Genomic DNA, 16,957 nt, shown 5'->3' with positions numbered 1-16,957 from the left:
TAATGAAACATTGCAGTGTCTGGAATATGAGATTCTGTCGCTTCTCTAATGTGTGTATTGGGGGATTCGCTCAACCAATCAGCGCGTCTCTAATGGTGTGGGCATGGCAAGCGCTCAACCAATCAGCGCGCAGCTCATCTAAATATTCATGACCATACCATATTTGGAAGAAAAGCTCTTGTTACAAATAGGGCCAAAACACAGGGATGCATAAGGGCCAATAAAATATCAACCAGGCCATTTTCAGCCCAACCAATGTTACATACCCCATTAGGAGACCATAAGGAACAGTGTGAAATACCCTATATAATCATTCTATCACCTCTTTAAAGTTTTTGCTCCATCATTTTGGTGTGAGCTACAAAGTCACCTTAAACTAGATTATTTTATTAGCATGGGCAAATTTAAAAACAAGATTAAGGGCTTTCTGACCACTGAATGCACACGTCCTGTTACTGAACTCTGATCACTGATTGTTTGATGTCATTTGCGGTTTGTTTTAAGTCTGTCATTTTTTGGTTTTTATGTTTAAACTTTTTATGCTGTTGTCTTGGCCAGGACTCCGTTGTAAAAGAGACTCTGAATCTTAATGGGAATATTCCTTGTAAAATAAAGGTAAAATTAAAAAATTAGAAACCAACCTTTCTAACTGTATTTTTCTCAAGTGATGGGAAAAACACAAAATCCTACAATTACACTGTTCTTCACATTCTTCACAGTACATTCTTCCTAAAATAAAAAAATAAGATAAAAAGTAAATAAAAACCTGTCCATGTAATTCAGGAAAAGACCTTGTATCCAAACCAAACTCTGTTTCCTTCTCTGGTAACACAAGAACCTTGAGAAATGGCATCCCCTAAACTCACCCTACGGCCACCCGACACCTGCTTATCGAGATTACACAACCCATTAACTCCACCTAAAACAGTGGGTGCAGCCAGCCTTCAGCAGAGCTCCTTAAGAGTTTCTATTATGGCAGAACCTGCCTTTGAAATGCTGTTAAAACTGAATTTTATTCCTCTGCAGCAGGAAGGCCACAAAGAAGCAGCCACATTGAAGTGCACCGCTGACACAAATGAACCAATAAATCAAGAGACAAAAGCCCCTCAATGCTGGGATAAGAGTGGTAATACGCTGAGTCAGGGTTGAGAATGGACCCGTTATGGCTTCAACAGGTCCCCTGGCAATCAAAATAAGCCATAATAGCCATGTGACTGCAGCGCGAATAGGAGGATGAACAGGATTAGCTTCTCATCTCATTAATCAGACTACACCCCCAATCAACAGCTGAAGATTCAACAACACAACCACATACAAAGTGCAGACTAAGACTTTGTGTACAACCTCAAATTTTACATTTTACCTGCAGCTCTGTCTGTAAATGTGTTGCTTTTTGTCTGTGAAAAGGTCTGTCTTGGGGAGAGAGATCCTTGTTCTCGGTGGGACTCACCAGCTTGCCATCACACATGATTTAATAATCCTCCCTGGATAGAGAGGCATCCGATGTTAATGTCACAGTCAGGTAAACACCACTTTGGGTCCAATATAAGCCACACGAACAGCTTCACTGACTCCAGTTATTTGAATGAGGTGCCTTTATGACAGACCGGACTGTAAAAAAAACTTTAAAAAGGCGCCGGTGAAGTTTTCTTCTAAACAAACAAAGGTTTTCTTCACATTTAGTATTTCTCAACAAAAGTATTTGTTTACATACTATCACTGCATACCTTTGCATGTTACGGGCACCTGTAGATCAGTGGGGAAAAAAAGATGTGAAACCATTGGAAGGAATGTGTATTGCATCACGCACGCGTTGTGCATCCTAATGCCAGAAGCTAAACAAAGAAAGACCTACCCAAAAACAGCTCCATAGCACTAATATGGGTCAAAAAGTCCCTGGCGAACCTTTAAGATGGTGATTTTCAGTTTTCACAATTGTAAATACATCAAGGTTTCCATTGTTCAAGAGAACCAAGGGTTAAATTAAAACAAACAATTTGACGCACTCATGCTTGGAACAAAACTAATCCAAATTTAAGGAAATATTCAGGTTTTTTTATACAATGCATGTTTGTACCTCTACTATGTGTTCCCCCTCTTTGGCACCATCCTTCTAAAGACATGTAATCATCTTACCAGGTAAACCTTTTCGAAATCTGTCAGATCAAAAAGAATTTACTATAGATGGGATCACATTATAACACGCCAGCAAACAATGAATCGATGGTAAGAACAGTAAACAGTGGGTACAGATCAGAGGTGACTGAAGACCTTTTCTGCCAGCACCACTCCCTCAGAGACTTCCTGCAGGAACATATTCCTGCCCAAAGGCCACATCTCTTTAAACTACTAAAACAAATACACGTGCTAAGTGCAGGTCAGGGTTCTTTAGTTGCTAGGAGCCCATTAAGTATTTCAAAACCAAAACACTTCAGGAAATAAAAGCAGTATGACTACATGATCAAAAGGTGCTAACCTAACTCCGCCCTCCAACCATGATCTACGTGTCCATTTGCAGCATAGCATTGCACTTTTAGTCATTTACAGGGTCATTATCACACGTACATTGGCTGCCTACTTATCTACACAATAAATATTGCATCAATATTGGGAAGTAAAGTTGTTTAATGTTTAACACTGGGTCTCATTGTACTTGCTGAATTTGCCTGGAAATCGTCATGACATTTTGTTAACATGCATTTTCAACCAACCCAGCTATCACGTCTGTCCTGGAAATCAGAGTCGGCGGCCTGGAGCTTAGAGAAGTGAAAACCACCCACTTCTAGATAACGCTTTACCTCAACAACTGCCATTGAGCAATGCATATAATGGGAGTGTGCTGATCAACTGATTACATTTTATCATCTGCTGAAAAAAAGCACAGGGCTCATCAAACCTTTCCTGGATAAATAGTGCCAAAAGAGCAGAAAGTGGAAGCTGTACAGTACAGAGTGCAGTGCAGCTACTTGAAATAAAAAAACAGGTCACTTTGTTTGAACTCAACGTACATAACAGGCAATCTACAACTTTACATCAGTGTTGTATTGCCTGGAAGCTATATACTGCAGTCTTCCTGGTTCAAAAACCTCCCATTGGCCATTAATTAACTTGAAGAATGTCACTGCAGATCTGTGTTATGGGGACAACAGTTAACCTGAGGCTGCTTCTTCATGAAGGTTTTTTTTAATTAGGCTGTGCATACAGAGCTGCAGTCAAGGACATGGAAACACCTGTAAAGAGGGAGAGAAGCCCAATATAGACCTGGGGTGTCATCCAACACCAGGGCTCAATGATGACAACAGAGACAGGACTTAAGTCTCAGAGAGGGGCTGGACTGACTTGGTACCTCACCTACACAGGCCTAGTAAAAACTAGACAGGACAATGAAAGACAACCTGACCTGGATACCTTATTCTTTCTGCCTGTGTTGGTCTATTTTCTTTTTCCATAGCTGCATGCATATGATAAATAGGGCTGCAACTAACGATTATTTTTATTGGCGATGAATGTGACGATTATTATTTTTTGATTATTCGATCAGTTGTTAGTTGGTCTATAAAATGTCAGAAAATGTTGAAAAATGTTGATCCATGTTTCAAGAGGACGTCCTCAAACGTCTTGTTTTGTCTGCAACTTAAAGATATTCCGTTTACTGTCAGGAGTACAGAAACTAGAAAATATTCACATTTAAGAAGCTGGAATCAGAGATTTTTTCTTTTTTCATAATGAATGACTCAAATCGATTAATCGTTTATCAAAACAGTTGGCAATTATTTTAATAGTTGACAACTAATCAATTCATCTTTGCAGCTCTGATGACAAACATATGAAACATCACCTAAGGTGTTTTTCCATCACATGGTCCCTGCTTGACTCACCTCGACTCTACTCGCCTTTTTTGGTTTTCCATTCTGATAAAAAGCCCCTGGTATCTGCTAACCGGTACTTTTTTAGTCTCACCTCCGTCCAGGCTCCCAGCGAGCTGAGGCGATACCAAAAGGTGAGGTGAAAACCTGCAGACTACTGATTGGTCAGAGAGAATCGTCACTAATCACTGCGTCATCATTGCTAGAGACAGACGGGGGTGTCCTGAACAAACCCGCCATTTTTAAATAGTTTAGCCAGCGGTGGTTTTTTTACTGCCTCCAGCTTCTTTTGAAACAAGAGAGTAAAAAACAACACACCTTCGACGTTCTGTGTGTGTGTCGCGTTAGGTAAAGGCAGTTTCCTGCAGCATCGCTAGGACGACCAGCCACGCTCGCTTTATGAGGCGGTACTAAATCTGCAGAATATATGCGGAAAATGGAGGACAGGAGTCGAGTCGGGCCGAGCCGAGTAGAGTAGAGCTGGTACTAGCAGTGGGTAAACGCTATTAGTGTTGACATAAGATCAACATGGAATTGTTTTCATATTGTGAGCAACAACACTAACAGCTATTGACAAAAACTGCCAGGTTTTGGGGTTCAATCCCCACTTTGCAATCTTGCTTTAGATGCGAGGCCTCGTGGTACAGTAAGGAGCTTTGGATAAAAACCTCCACCAAATGGCAGATAAAGAGGGCCAGGGAGAGCTTTCAGGCTGATTTAAGCCTGGTGAGAGACATATGAACGGTCCAACTGTGTATTCTTAACTCCTCTTAACTTCTTTTTATTCTTGTATTATCAACCCGTCTTTTGCATCTCAAACACTTTTATTGGATTTGGAAGTGCTGGAGCTTGGGATCGATGTCAAATTGAATTTTACATTTTTGCTGAAAGACTGAATGAAACTACACCTTTTTTCAAATATAAGTGCCATTCCAAACATGAGCAGCATCTGACTCATAAAACAAGACTTCTAGAACTCTTGACGACCATATCACTTAAATTCCCGAGGTATTCACCAGTACATTTTTCTCAGCAGCTAGTTTCCTAAATAGAACATTTGCAATCAAAGCCTTTAAATGTGGCACACTGAGGGAGGATTAAGGCTCTGTGTGGCTCAGTTGGGTTTGATGTTTAACTCAGACGTTTGTTTAACCTCTCATGCTTTCTCCCCTGGTTAACCACTAGTGACTGGCCTACCACTACAACACCGACTGCACTCCCCTAGAGCACAAAACCCCCGAGAGAGCAAAGTGCGTCTGCTCTGTGCTGAACCCTTGTGTGATTCTTTTTACTGTTCACTATCAGCCCTGCTCTTCTGGGGAATGGCTAATTTAGTCAGGGCTACGTCACCTCCTTAACAACGACACCACAGTAACTTGGACACACAATGTTGACTACCATTTAGATAGTCACGGCTGTTTGATTTAATCAAACCTAGCTATTGTCTCTGTGGACAGATATGAGGCCATCATGGTGATGTGACCTCACCCTGCCATACAAAAGCTGCCTCTGTGCAGAGACTGCACACAAACGCTGGCTGACGATACAAGGCCGGGGGATGAAAGGTCTCCTCAGTGTTTGGTGACAGTTATTACCCTCTCCACTGAAACAAAATACCTGTGGGCCCAGATAGCATTATCTTATTGTGAGGCACACTGGGGGCCGGCCTGTAATCAGGGCCTGGGCCTTGATCAGCGCTCCTGCCTAGGTTTAATGCCACCTCCTCCCCCTCTGTTTCCACACCGTAAAGCCATGAGGTGCTCTGTAGATATTTATAAAAAGGTATAGTTCAACATTTTGGGAAATCTGCCTATTCGCTTTTTGACGAGAGTTAGACTGATATCTCGGTCACGTATGTATGTAAAATACAAAGCTACTAGTGAGCTAATTTCGCACAAAGACTGCAAACATGGGGAGGGGGAACAACTAGCTTGGCTTTTTTTTTTTTTTTTTTTTTAAAAAGGTCCCATGGCATGAAAATGTCACTTTATGAGGTTTTTTAACATTAATATGAGTTCCCCCAGCCTGCCTATGGTCCCCCAGTGGCTAGAAATGGTGATAGGCGTAAACCGAGCCCTGGGTATCCTGCTCTGCCTTTGAGAAAATGAAAGCTCAGATGGACCAATCAGGAAGCTTCTCCTTATGAGGTCATAAGGAGCAAGGTTACCTCCCCTTTCTCTGCTTTGCCCGCCCAGAGAATTTGGCCCACCCATGAGAGAGAGACATCATGGCTTTCAAATGAGCAAAGTGGCAGTTGGTCAAGGCCACACCCCCACCCTCCACTTGCTCCCCCTCTCTCCTCCTCAATAGCTACAGACACAGAAATGGCACATCTTAAGGAAAGTATTTTGAGACCAATATATAAGGAAAAAAAAAAAAAAAAAAAAAAAAAAAAAAAAAAAAAAAAAAAAAAAAAAAAAAAAAAAAAAAAAAAAAAAAAAAAAAAAAAAAAAAAATATATAAAAGAGACTTCAGATACAGTATTAGGGGACCACTAAGGCCTATATAAAAGAGACTTCAGATACAGTATTAGGGGACCACTAAGGTCTATATAAAAGAGACTTCAGATACAGTATTAGGGGACCACTAAGGTCTATATAAAAGAGACTTCAGATACAGTATTAGGGGACCACTAAGGCCTATATAAAAGAGACTTCAGATACAGTATGAGGGGACCACTAAGGTCTATATAAAAGAGACTTCAGATACAGTATTAGGGGACCACTAAGGTCTATATAATAGCATCCAAAGGGCACCATGTCATGGGACCTTTAAGCTTCTCAAAAACTCACTTTGTTATATCTTCTTTGTTAAATCCGTGACAAAACCAAAACATAAAAATTAAATTTGGTAGATTTACAGGGATTGTGTCAAACTATTTCTTGGCCAGGGCTAGTTGCCAGGCAACCAGAGACTCTAGGAAATGAACGGTCCCATCCAAAAAAAAGTCCAGTAGGCTTACATACTGTATAACCTACTATGAAAGGGGAAAACATTTTTTACACTTTGCATTTTGTATAGACTTAAATAAAGTGGGCTTGGTGACCCTTTTAGAAAGGCTTGGGCTAGTATTTAGAGGGATAGTCATGACTTTCTGATGAAACGCTTTCACTGAAAAATTGAATAGGCCTATGGCCCAGAAACCTCCAGAACAATAACACGCTATCTACCTTTGCCTGTGTGTAAATGTTCAACACACTGCAAAATCAACAGGGCAATTTCAGCAGTTACTTGAATTCAGCTGCACTTCAGCGGCAATACAATTTCTCACAGGATCCTGATGGGTGATAGCTTGGTGAGCAATGTGGATTTCAACTTATTTACAGAAGCAGACACTGGTACAAAATCTCTCAAAATGATCAATATGACATTTCACCGGCAACTTACTGCACTTACTCATTCAACTGTGGTGTGCGAAATAAACTGATGTTGAAAAGAAGAGAAAATAGGGGCTGAGGAGCTAAGAAAACAGAAAGACAGGCAGACATCAGAGTTTGAGAAAAGGAAAGTGGCTGTCCCATTTGAGAGGTAAGAGGTTTAGTCCGGAGAATCCTGAGCCAGGCAAACCTGAGATCACAACAGGCCTGATCAGATTAACATTACCCCCACTGCAGTAATGGATGATGGGTATCGTTAGGTTACATGGTTTCCATTAACAAACCAACCAACATGTGGGATAAAAGTATGCACATCTCCAAAGCTTTAATAGACCTCAAAATGGTCCATTGGTTAGTACTATCACCTCAATGCAAAATGGTTCAGGGTTCAATTCTCAGCTCTGTGAAGCTGAGTCATCCAACTTTGGTCAATCAGAAACTCTAAATTGCCCACAAATATGCACGTGTTTGTGTGTTTACCCCGTGATATAATGGTGACCTCTATAGGGTCTTTCTAACATGTTACACTTCAACCAGGTGACACAGCTCAACCCACTCTCGGTTTCTTTAAACATTTTCAAAAATGGCCAAAGAAATGTGAAACTAAAACCACTGCAATGGTTCTGGGAACTGGATTGCCAGTGATGTCCACGAGTTACTCACTTCCCCTACTGATTCCCTGTTTACGTAACAGGCATCTCAGCACACAACAATGTTCTATTTCTCAAACAGGAAATGAATAACAGGATGGGCTTCTGAAATTAATACTTGTGATCTAAATATGTGCTGAAGTAGTCCATCTCTAAAACGTACTGCTGGTTGTTCAAGAACATCAACCACAAAACCACAACAATATTAAATAGAAGATCCTGTCTCATCACTTAAGCACGACTGACACATGCTCCATATTTTTTAAAGGGGAACTTCACCGATTACACATGAAGGTTTACTAGTCATAAGGGACTAAAAGTCAGGATATGTCAGCCTCTGCTTCTTCGATTTTGACCTTTTCATCGGTTTCTTGCAAGTCCCAAACTTTATGGACGAGAAATACTTATTTAATGAAGTACCCAATTAAAAGTTACAATCATGAATTTCATCACAATGTATCATCAGATTGTGATTTTACATTTTCACAAAATTTGACAACATTTAAATGTTTACATTCAGTTCAGATATCTTATACCAAGCATGTCCATTACGTGCCACCAATCACAGCTTTGGAATGCACAACATACACCATGTGACCAAAAATTCAGTTAAAGAAATCAGAGAACAGACATCCTTAAAAAACTGTGACCAAAGTGGAACAGACTCAATATTTTACCGCCAGTGTCTCAATGAGAAAGCTTTGATTATAGGGAAGTGGATTATCTTTTTGTCTATATGGAAGAACTTTTGTATAATAAACTGAATGAAAATCTAATTTTGTTATTGAAATTATTTGAAATTGAAATGAGTGGAGCCTCCATAGCCCGCCCTTTCAGAAATATATCGGGTATTTTATAATAACCTAACCAGTAGTTTTATTTAGAGAAGTAGGCATGAATTCATAGCTTTAACAAACTGGCTTTCGAGGAGATGTATGTGCAGAAAGAAAATGTCATTTCCAATAAGCAAAGGCCAATTATAACTTTATTTAACAGCAGACTCTCAGGTCACACATGTTGTTAAGCGTTATCAGGAGGCAGACGTTGCTCAGCACGGCAGTTGCATCACAGTCAAACTTTGCCCTGGGGAATATCATCGAAACAAAACCAAGGAAGAAAACCTTTAGAATCCACTTCCTACATATGATAGTCTGGCTTTGTTGACATCACCACCTACAACCTAAGAGCTGCTTGTTGATTATTTCATTTTTTTCTGTCACCTGAAGCTACAGAGAAACTTTTAAAGCGGCACATGAAAGCATCGATGGAAACCTTACCCTCAGTCTATTTGATGACGACGGCTGCGAGCAGACTCCTTCAGGTGCACATTAAATTCATTTTAGGTCCATCAGAAAGAGCAGGTGTGTTTATACTAGGTAGGCAGGTATCCTGAGTAGCGGACATGCGGGCTCTCACCACACTGATTACACAGAGCTAAATATGGCTTTGTGCTAACACAGACATTAGGCAGATCAAAGCCCTGATGTCAGAGGAGAGAGGCGGAGCCTGCAGGCCATAGGTCGGGTGTCTGCTAACTGCGATGGTGGAACTACAGCTACCCTGCCTCTGCTTAATAAAAGGGATGGTGTTTGATGCATGTGCAGATACACACTACTCCTCTCCCTTTATCAATCAATTAGGCTAAATAAGCAGCAGTAGTGAGAGTGGTGTGCTTGGATAATTTACAAAGGGTTAATGGCTGACGACAATGTTTTGGTGTTGATGGAAAAATCCATGAAACAGCTGCTCAACCTCAACCATTTAATTACAGGGAAACTCTGAGATATGTTACGTATTGGTAATGATTTTCCTATATTCATATTTTTCTAAAATAGTAGACAAGCAAATAATATCTATTGATTCCAAATAGCCAGTGGTGGGAAAGTATTCGCATCATTTACTAATGTAAGAGTATAAGAACACTCAATCAAGTTAAACTTTACTTATGTAATACGTCCATAATTATGGGTGGTAAAGCTGCAACGATTGGTTGATTACTGGATTAGTCCACTGACAACTAATCTGCAACATATTTCAATAAGTCTTTTTTCAACAACAAAAAAGTAAAACATTTGATAGTTCCAGGTTCCAAAACGTAACAATTGCTTTACAATGTTGCTTTTTTTGGTCTTACAGAATAATAAATTCAATATTTTGGGAATCTTGACTGTTGATCAGACAAAACGACACAATTGATGAAGTCATTTTGGATACTAGGATGTCATGAGCACTTGTTAATGTTTTACAGACTATTATTTGTTCAAGTTTTACAGACTATTATCTAGACAATTATATCTATTCATTGAAGAAAAGAGGCAGATTAATAGATAACAATAATCATGATTGCAGCATTACATACTTAAAATATCAGAAGTCAAAGTACTCATTATGAAGAATGGTCCCTGTCAGTGCATTAGTATGTAAGCTGTATTTTTATGTGGCAGCTGGTCCAGGTGGAGCTCATTTTAACAGCTTTTTTTTATACTGGGTATTTTACTCACAATGCATCATATTTTATAAACTGATCATATATTTTGTTTGTACAACCTTAATATGCAGAGTAACTTAGTAACCACAGCAGAAATGTATAAATATAGCGGAATGAAAACTTCAGAATTCTAGTAGAGTAGTAATATAAAGTAGGATAAAATGGAAATACTTAAGTACAAGTGCCTCATGAGTAGGCCTGTCGCGATAGTCAATAAATCGAGTTATCGCATGATAAGAAAAAATGAGCTCGATAATTTCCGGATAATTTATTTTCCCACCCAGTTTTTGTCCCAAGCTCCCTCAAACCGCCAAGGCACTTTTTGTACACTCTGGCAGCTAGTCTTTTTTTTTTTATATATATTATTATGTAATTTTGTGTTATATGTTGTGTAAAGTCTCTAGTTGAGAACTTACGTGTAACGGCATTCCACAACTTACCTACATCAGCGTAAAGCGACATACCAAAGACAAAGACATTTGTATATTTAATGTCTCGTTTTTAATTTATAAATGTAGTAGTTGTTAGTTGTGTTTTGGGTCTATATTGAATGAATGGTTACATATAATGGGACATTACGCAAATTTGGCTACTCATGAGTCTGTATGCAAGTGGAGTACCTGTTACTTGTAAATATACCTAGTTACTTTTACACCACTACAAATTACGGGGTTTTTTTCAGTTGAAGGAAGGAACATTTTGAAATGAAAAATGTATTGTATGGGGATTAGATGCCGACTATAAACCACAAAGTCCAATCTCTCCACTTCACTACCCAATAAAGGCATAAAATGCCCCTAAAAAAAATCATTTTAATAATGTGCTGTGCACCGGACAGAATACATTTCTCATCAGCAGCATTGGGGAGTCTAAAAATGTCTTCTACCAAGGAACAAACCTTCAGCCTTCAGTCTCAATGCAGACTTCGTGCCTTGCATCTATAATGCGCGTGGCTGGATTCCATTCACATGTATAAAACATCTCCGGTGTACATACTGAAATCAGATTTCAGTATATACACATGAAGACTTCCTCCAAATAGCTTTGAACCCAACAATAAATAGCCCAGCTGGTTTGTACTCCATCCATCCTGACAATCCAGTTTTTGGAAGTATCTGTTTGCATCGTTGTATTTGAGACCCCCTGTCTTCTGTTTGTTTGGTGTTTGCTTCCTGGTGGGCTGGCACACAACGGTTTATTTCTATCCATGTGGAGACATCTAGCATTTACACTTTGTTGTTATTGCAATTAAATGCAAGTCTGACCACTTCTGGGGATATTTTTAATTATCAGACCTCTGTGTGATTACACTTTATGCATTTTTACAAGATCCAATTTAATCAAGCAGAATGGAGATGTAAACAAGAATGTCTCATGGTGAATGTACAGCACACTTACTGCATGTACACATGCAGTTAAGTGTATCAAGCAACAATCTTCAATAGTTTTTTGGTATCAACCAAAATGTGTTGAGTATCAAAAACAGTCCGATACTCAAAGTTGGCATCAAATGTCTGGTCAGATATGTCTTATTTCTTTGCTAGTTCTCTTTCGTACCACAAGCCATAAAAGCCTTAAATCACTCAAAATAAGCTAGTTGTCCAGCTGGCCTGATCACACCCAAGGGTGTACAGTGTATTGTACTGTGAGATGGGACAATAAAGTTATCTACTACTAATTCTACTAATTCTACTACTACTACTAATTCATTGATCAGAAATTTGATTTAAATCAACATTTAAACAACTTTACCTAGTAAAGTTCTTTATGGTATTGTTTTGGTATTGGTCCAACAGCTCTGGTATTTTATCGGCACTATTATCCAAACATTTCACATCAAACGCTGCCCTAAAGTTGGTAAAAGGATGGGCTTTCAAACCACTCTCCTATTGACCTGCTGCACATTTTCATAGGAGAGATTTGTAAGCACACTTTTTTTCAAGACAAACAAGTCTGCCTGATAAGTCCCAGGAGGAAAGGGACACCGTTCCGGGGCACAAAGTGTGTACAAGCTGCAGAGATGGCGGCTGTTTTTGGAACAGAGTGCGGCTGCTGTCTGGCGTGTCGAGAGGATTCCAGCGATTACAGTCTTAACAAAAACTGAGTCAAGGCCTTTCTTGTGAATATCAGCAGCAGGTAATTCAGCAGTCGCCCTCCCAGGTATACAAAACCCACCCCGCATCATGAACTAGTGCCTCTAAGACTCACTCTAATGCTTCCATTCTATAGTAAATACAGTGTAATTACAAGGCTGACACAGTGCATATCCTCCATCATCATTAAATTAGGGGGTTTGTGAAGATGATAAATTGGCTGGGTTCAGCTTGGAGCCAGCAGAATCCTCATGGTAATTTACAGCGCTCCCAATGGGAGGCCAACTCCTCTTTATTTGTCTCATGTACTGGAGCTAAATACTTATTTCTGACTGGGATGGACTCACAACTGAGCCTAAAGTTTGCTAGGAGAGAGAGGACTAATAAGCTTTTGTTTAGTAGAGCCATTGTGTAGTCCTCTCCTGACAGCCTTGTGAATAGAAATGGAATTGTGTGTGGATGTTCGGCAAACTCAGACCTCAACTGCTGCCTTGTCTGCTGCTGCTTCCTGATGCTTGTAATCAGTAGAATGTAATTATCTCATTTTGGAATACAATACTCACTTTCATACTTCCCAGATTTACATATCCACGGATTAAAACATGACACCTACTGTGACAACATGATGACCCTGATATCCAAGTCATTTCATGCTATATGGGTTACTTTAAAAGCCAGCAGCCTTTACCCTTATTGTATATTTAGCATTTCACAACTAAACATGTCCATTTCAATAGTTGCACTGTGAAAACCTCATAACCTAAAATTGTAAGACTTTTATTCATTTAAACACTGAGAAATCTACACTTTAAAAATGCACTTGATAATTGCCATCATCATTCTTTTTAGGTCTTGCAAAGTAGATATGTTCAAGATTTCTAGCTGATAGTGTCAAATTACTCAAGCACACAAGCATATTAGAATGGGTGTAACAAGCAGAGTCAAAATGTGGCAAAGGAAAGTTAATGATCTGTGTGGTTGGTGGTTCAAAATCAAGGATTAACTGAACACTCAGTTAACAAGGACATTCAGTTCAGAGTTCAGACCTTTATTGTCTCTTGAGGGGAACTGCATTAGAGGGTAAAACCACAAACACAACATACCAGAGGACATGAGACAATTATCACAGAAGATAACGTAAAACAACCAAATAAGAAAAGGTGAATCTGTTCTTCCCTCTACAACTGGCCAATGCCCTAATAAGCAATACAGGAAAAGCTCCACACAACTCTCTCTGGATTTCTCAGTAGGACTATATCAGAAGATTGTGTCGTCCGGTGACTTTCACGTGCAGAAAATCGAGTGAAGATAATGACCTCTTCTGAGGAGTCCATCATGTTTTATTAATCCTCTGTGTCCTCCTTGACTACTAGCAACTGCGTGGAGGAGAGGTGGGGGGGCATGTGCGCGATCACGTAAGGCTTGTATCATGTGGACACTCAGACAGTTTCAGTAAGGAGTATAAACAGGTGTATTTCCTTCCTTCTTCACTTACACTGACACCTCCTCTGCAGAATATCATATGAGGATAGTGAATATTTGGCCTACATTCAAAAGGCAGAGACTCAGACTTATAGGCCAATCCCACAGTGAAAAGCATCCACATGGAGACACAGAAAAGTCAGATGAGTGGGCTTCCTGCTAGACTACAGAGTCCGATATACTGAGTCAACACTAACTCTCTGCAATGACAGCAAGAGGAACAGATGCTCAAAATGTTTGAGGAGTCAAAACCATTGAGTATGAAGGTCATACCTCCAGTATGCTGTCCAGTTATTATAATTCATACTCTCAGAAATAAATTTAAAAAACATTTCTGAGGTAAGAGGTAATAAAACAGCTTCTAGATCCTCAAATCCTTTCACCTTCACATGCTGCTAGTTTACTCAGGTTACAACTGAGGATTGCATAAAATAAAACATGTGTCTGGTCATTATATTATGGTTGTTTATGCGGGTATTATGACAGAATAAAGCATACAATCACTGTTCAGATAAGTGTCAATTTAGAGGCACAAGATCATTTTGAAAGACACTGAAAATATGTAACATGTTGGATTTTTACTCACGTTTCCAACTTTAAGGAAGCTTTTAGTTTGAACTGGCCATTCTGAGCATCTTCACTGGAGCAATTTGTACACTGAGTGGGATAAGGTCCAAGTAATCCTGGAAGTGAAGAAGATGTGTTCCATGATGGGACTTTTGAGCAAACCTATGGGTGTGTTAAAAGATGGGAAACCCGAGGGCGGCCATGTTTATGTGCCTGGTCCTTTGAAGTCGTTTAAGTGGGTAAGGTCAAGCGAGTGTAAATGAATTAGTAGGCTACCGTTTTCCTTTACATGTGTGCAGATCCTCCCACTAGCATCCAAAATAAAGCTTGTGCAATTGAACTTCCTTGATGAAAAAATAGCCCCATAGAGATTTGAAGTGTGTCTCTGCTGCCACACAGTCACTTTATACTGCATCTTATTTTGACAAAGTATTACAATAAGGACAGTTAAAGCAGCACTCACTAAGTCGAATTTCTTCCAGACTTAGCCTACTTCTAATACTTGAGAATGACAGCTTAAAATGATTTAAGTTTCCAGTTTGACTTAATCACCATACAGAGGGACTCAACATATGGTATAGGGGAATATATCAATATTAAGGTATTATGCTAGGAGTATCAGTTCTTTTACAATATATGTTTTCATGTTGCATTTAATCATGCTGGAAGTGTTTTTTAAATAATAATCTAAATAATATTATTTAGTGGCCCTAACGTCTTTAATACTTTAAACTTCTGTAATTTGAGTACTGTATTTATTGTAGGCTACTTTTGCTGCTTTTGTAGCGGATCATTTTACATGTCAATGGGCCAAGTGAGCTGGTCCTCGCTGTGGCGGAGTTTCCAGGAACATTAGCCCTCGAGCCTCTAAAGGAGGATGTCATGGCTACCAAGCAACAAGTTAAAGCCCAGGTCCGTCCAGCAGCCACTCAACAACTTCTCTCAATGTTCAACACCGCCGAGAGACACCAAGTAACGCCAGAGTCCATTCCTATCAGTGGACGGTTAACGACGGGCTCCATTCTCAATGACTCCTCTTACCTCAAGCAGATGAAGCTCGGTGTGAAGAAGAAAAAGAAGAAGCAGCAGCTTTTGGACGCATAATCTTCTTCCTGATCGATGGCCTCGCAGTGTTTGGAGCTGGGCCCAAATGTCCTTTTAAAAAGTCTGTACTGTAGAGTGAAATGGATGAGTGGCGCTGTGGGTCTTCCACCCAAACGTCCCCGTGCAGAAACACTTTGTTACAGTTGTTAGTGTTTCCCAGGACAACTCAGTGGGAGGAGTTTGCACGAGGGCTATTAGAAGCCTTATTTGCATTGGGTTTCTTGTAGAAGTTCACTTTCAGACTAGATCAATTACTTTTTCAGTCGCAATGTATGCCAAACTGACCTAAGAGATTAAAAAATGTAAAGACAACTTTAGGTAAACTATGATTATTGTGACTGTTCTAAACAAGTCTCGTGGTCGCGCTTCTGTGGCAGAATGAAGCTAGCACAATTGTATTATCATCCTGTGTGTGTTTTTCACAATAAATGAAGTAGCTTTAAACAAGTTGCCTGATGAAGCTGATTGATGCCGGATGTTGGGTTAATTAATACATTATTATAAGAAATGTGTTCAAACCTTTGTTCTGACTTCTAGACTTTTGACTTAGTTGACTTTTGTTTGTGTGTGTGTGTGTGTGTGTGTTGTGTGTGTGTGTGTGTGTGTGTGTGTGTGTGTGTGTGTGTGTGTGTGTGTACACAGACAGGCCCAGAGACAGTAGCCTAGCTAGCGAACTAGACCTCCACCAGCTGTAGCTGTCATTAAAACCATGCTTTTATTTTGAAGGTAAGATTCAAAACCACAAAAGAGCTAGCTACCAACTGCTGCACAGTGACAGAGATCTTACATGTTTTCAGTAATAATAATTATAAGGAAGAAAGAAGTATGACTAAAGTGTTATTGCACAATATGTTCAGTTTTAGTTGTTGTTTTATTTATATATAATCAGCTTTGTTTGCTATTCAGACCCACTTTTATGTAGCCATAGAACAGTTTCCATCAGCGCTGTACTTTCTCCACCATTGTAACTGCCATCTACTATTCTGAAAGTGCAACTATATATCACATCCTGTAGAGGCTATAGTAATACTGTATAAGGATTGAAATGCTTTAACTTGTAAGTACAGATACTGTGTTATGTCTGACGGTCATATGAAATGCTAGTGATTGATAGTGCCATACAGTATAATGGCACTTCTTTCTTTCTTTCTTTCTTTCTTTCTTTCTTTCTTTCTTTCTTTCTTTCTTTCTTTTTCAGGTTAGTAAAGTACCAAGTAGTGGGCCATGTTTTGGCCAAGTGGTCAAACTATAACCAACTGTCATTAAAGGGTGAATCACAGATCCTTAGGTGTTTGTAATGCTCTATAATAATATATTGTATATATAATAT

The 16,957-nt window shown here is 39.5% G+C and overlaps 1 protein-coding gene across 12 annotated transcripts in view; it reads right to left on the bottom strand.

Annotated features, from left to right (window-relative positions):
• Positions 1–15,889, bottom strand: part of LOC120556381 (A-kinase anchor protein 13) — a 121,619-nt gene extending 105,730 nt beyond the window's left edge. For 9 of the 12 annotated variants that reach the window (XM_039795940.1, XM_039795943.1, XM_039795944.1 and 6 more), the window contains exon 1: positions 9,171–9,336. The gene's annotated coding sequence lies outside the window, so the exon portion shown is untranslated. Of the gene's footprint in view, positions 1–9,170; positions 9,337–14,542; positions 14,640–15,564 lie in introns of those variants that run through there. The other 3 variants (XM_039795942.1, XM_039795941.1, XM_039795952.1) reach the window with 3 other exon arrangements.
• Positions 15,890–16,957: the final 1,068 nt, after the last annotated feature.

Source organism: Perca fluviatilis, chromosome 3 (genome assembly GCF_010015445.1).
Source record: "Perca fluviatilis chromosome 3, GENO_Pfluv_1.0, whole genome shotgun sequence".
Lineage (NCBI taxonomy): Eukaryota > Metazoa > Chordata > Actinopteri > Perciformes > Percidae > Perca > Perca fluviatilis.
The sequence above is the reverse complement of the archived record's forward strand: the minus strand, read 5'-3'. Positions and strand labels throughout refer to the sequence as shown.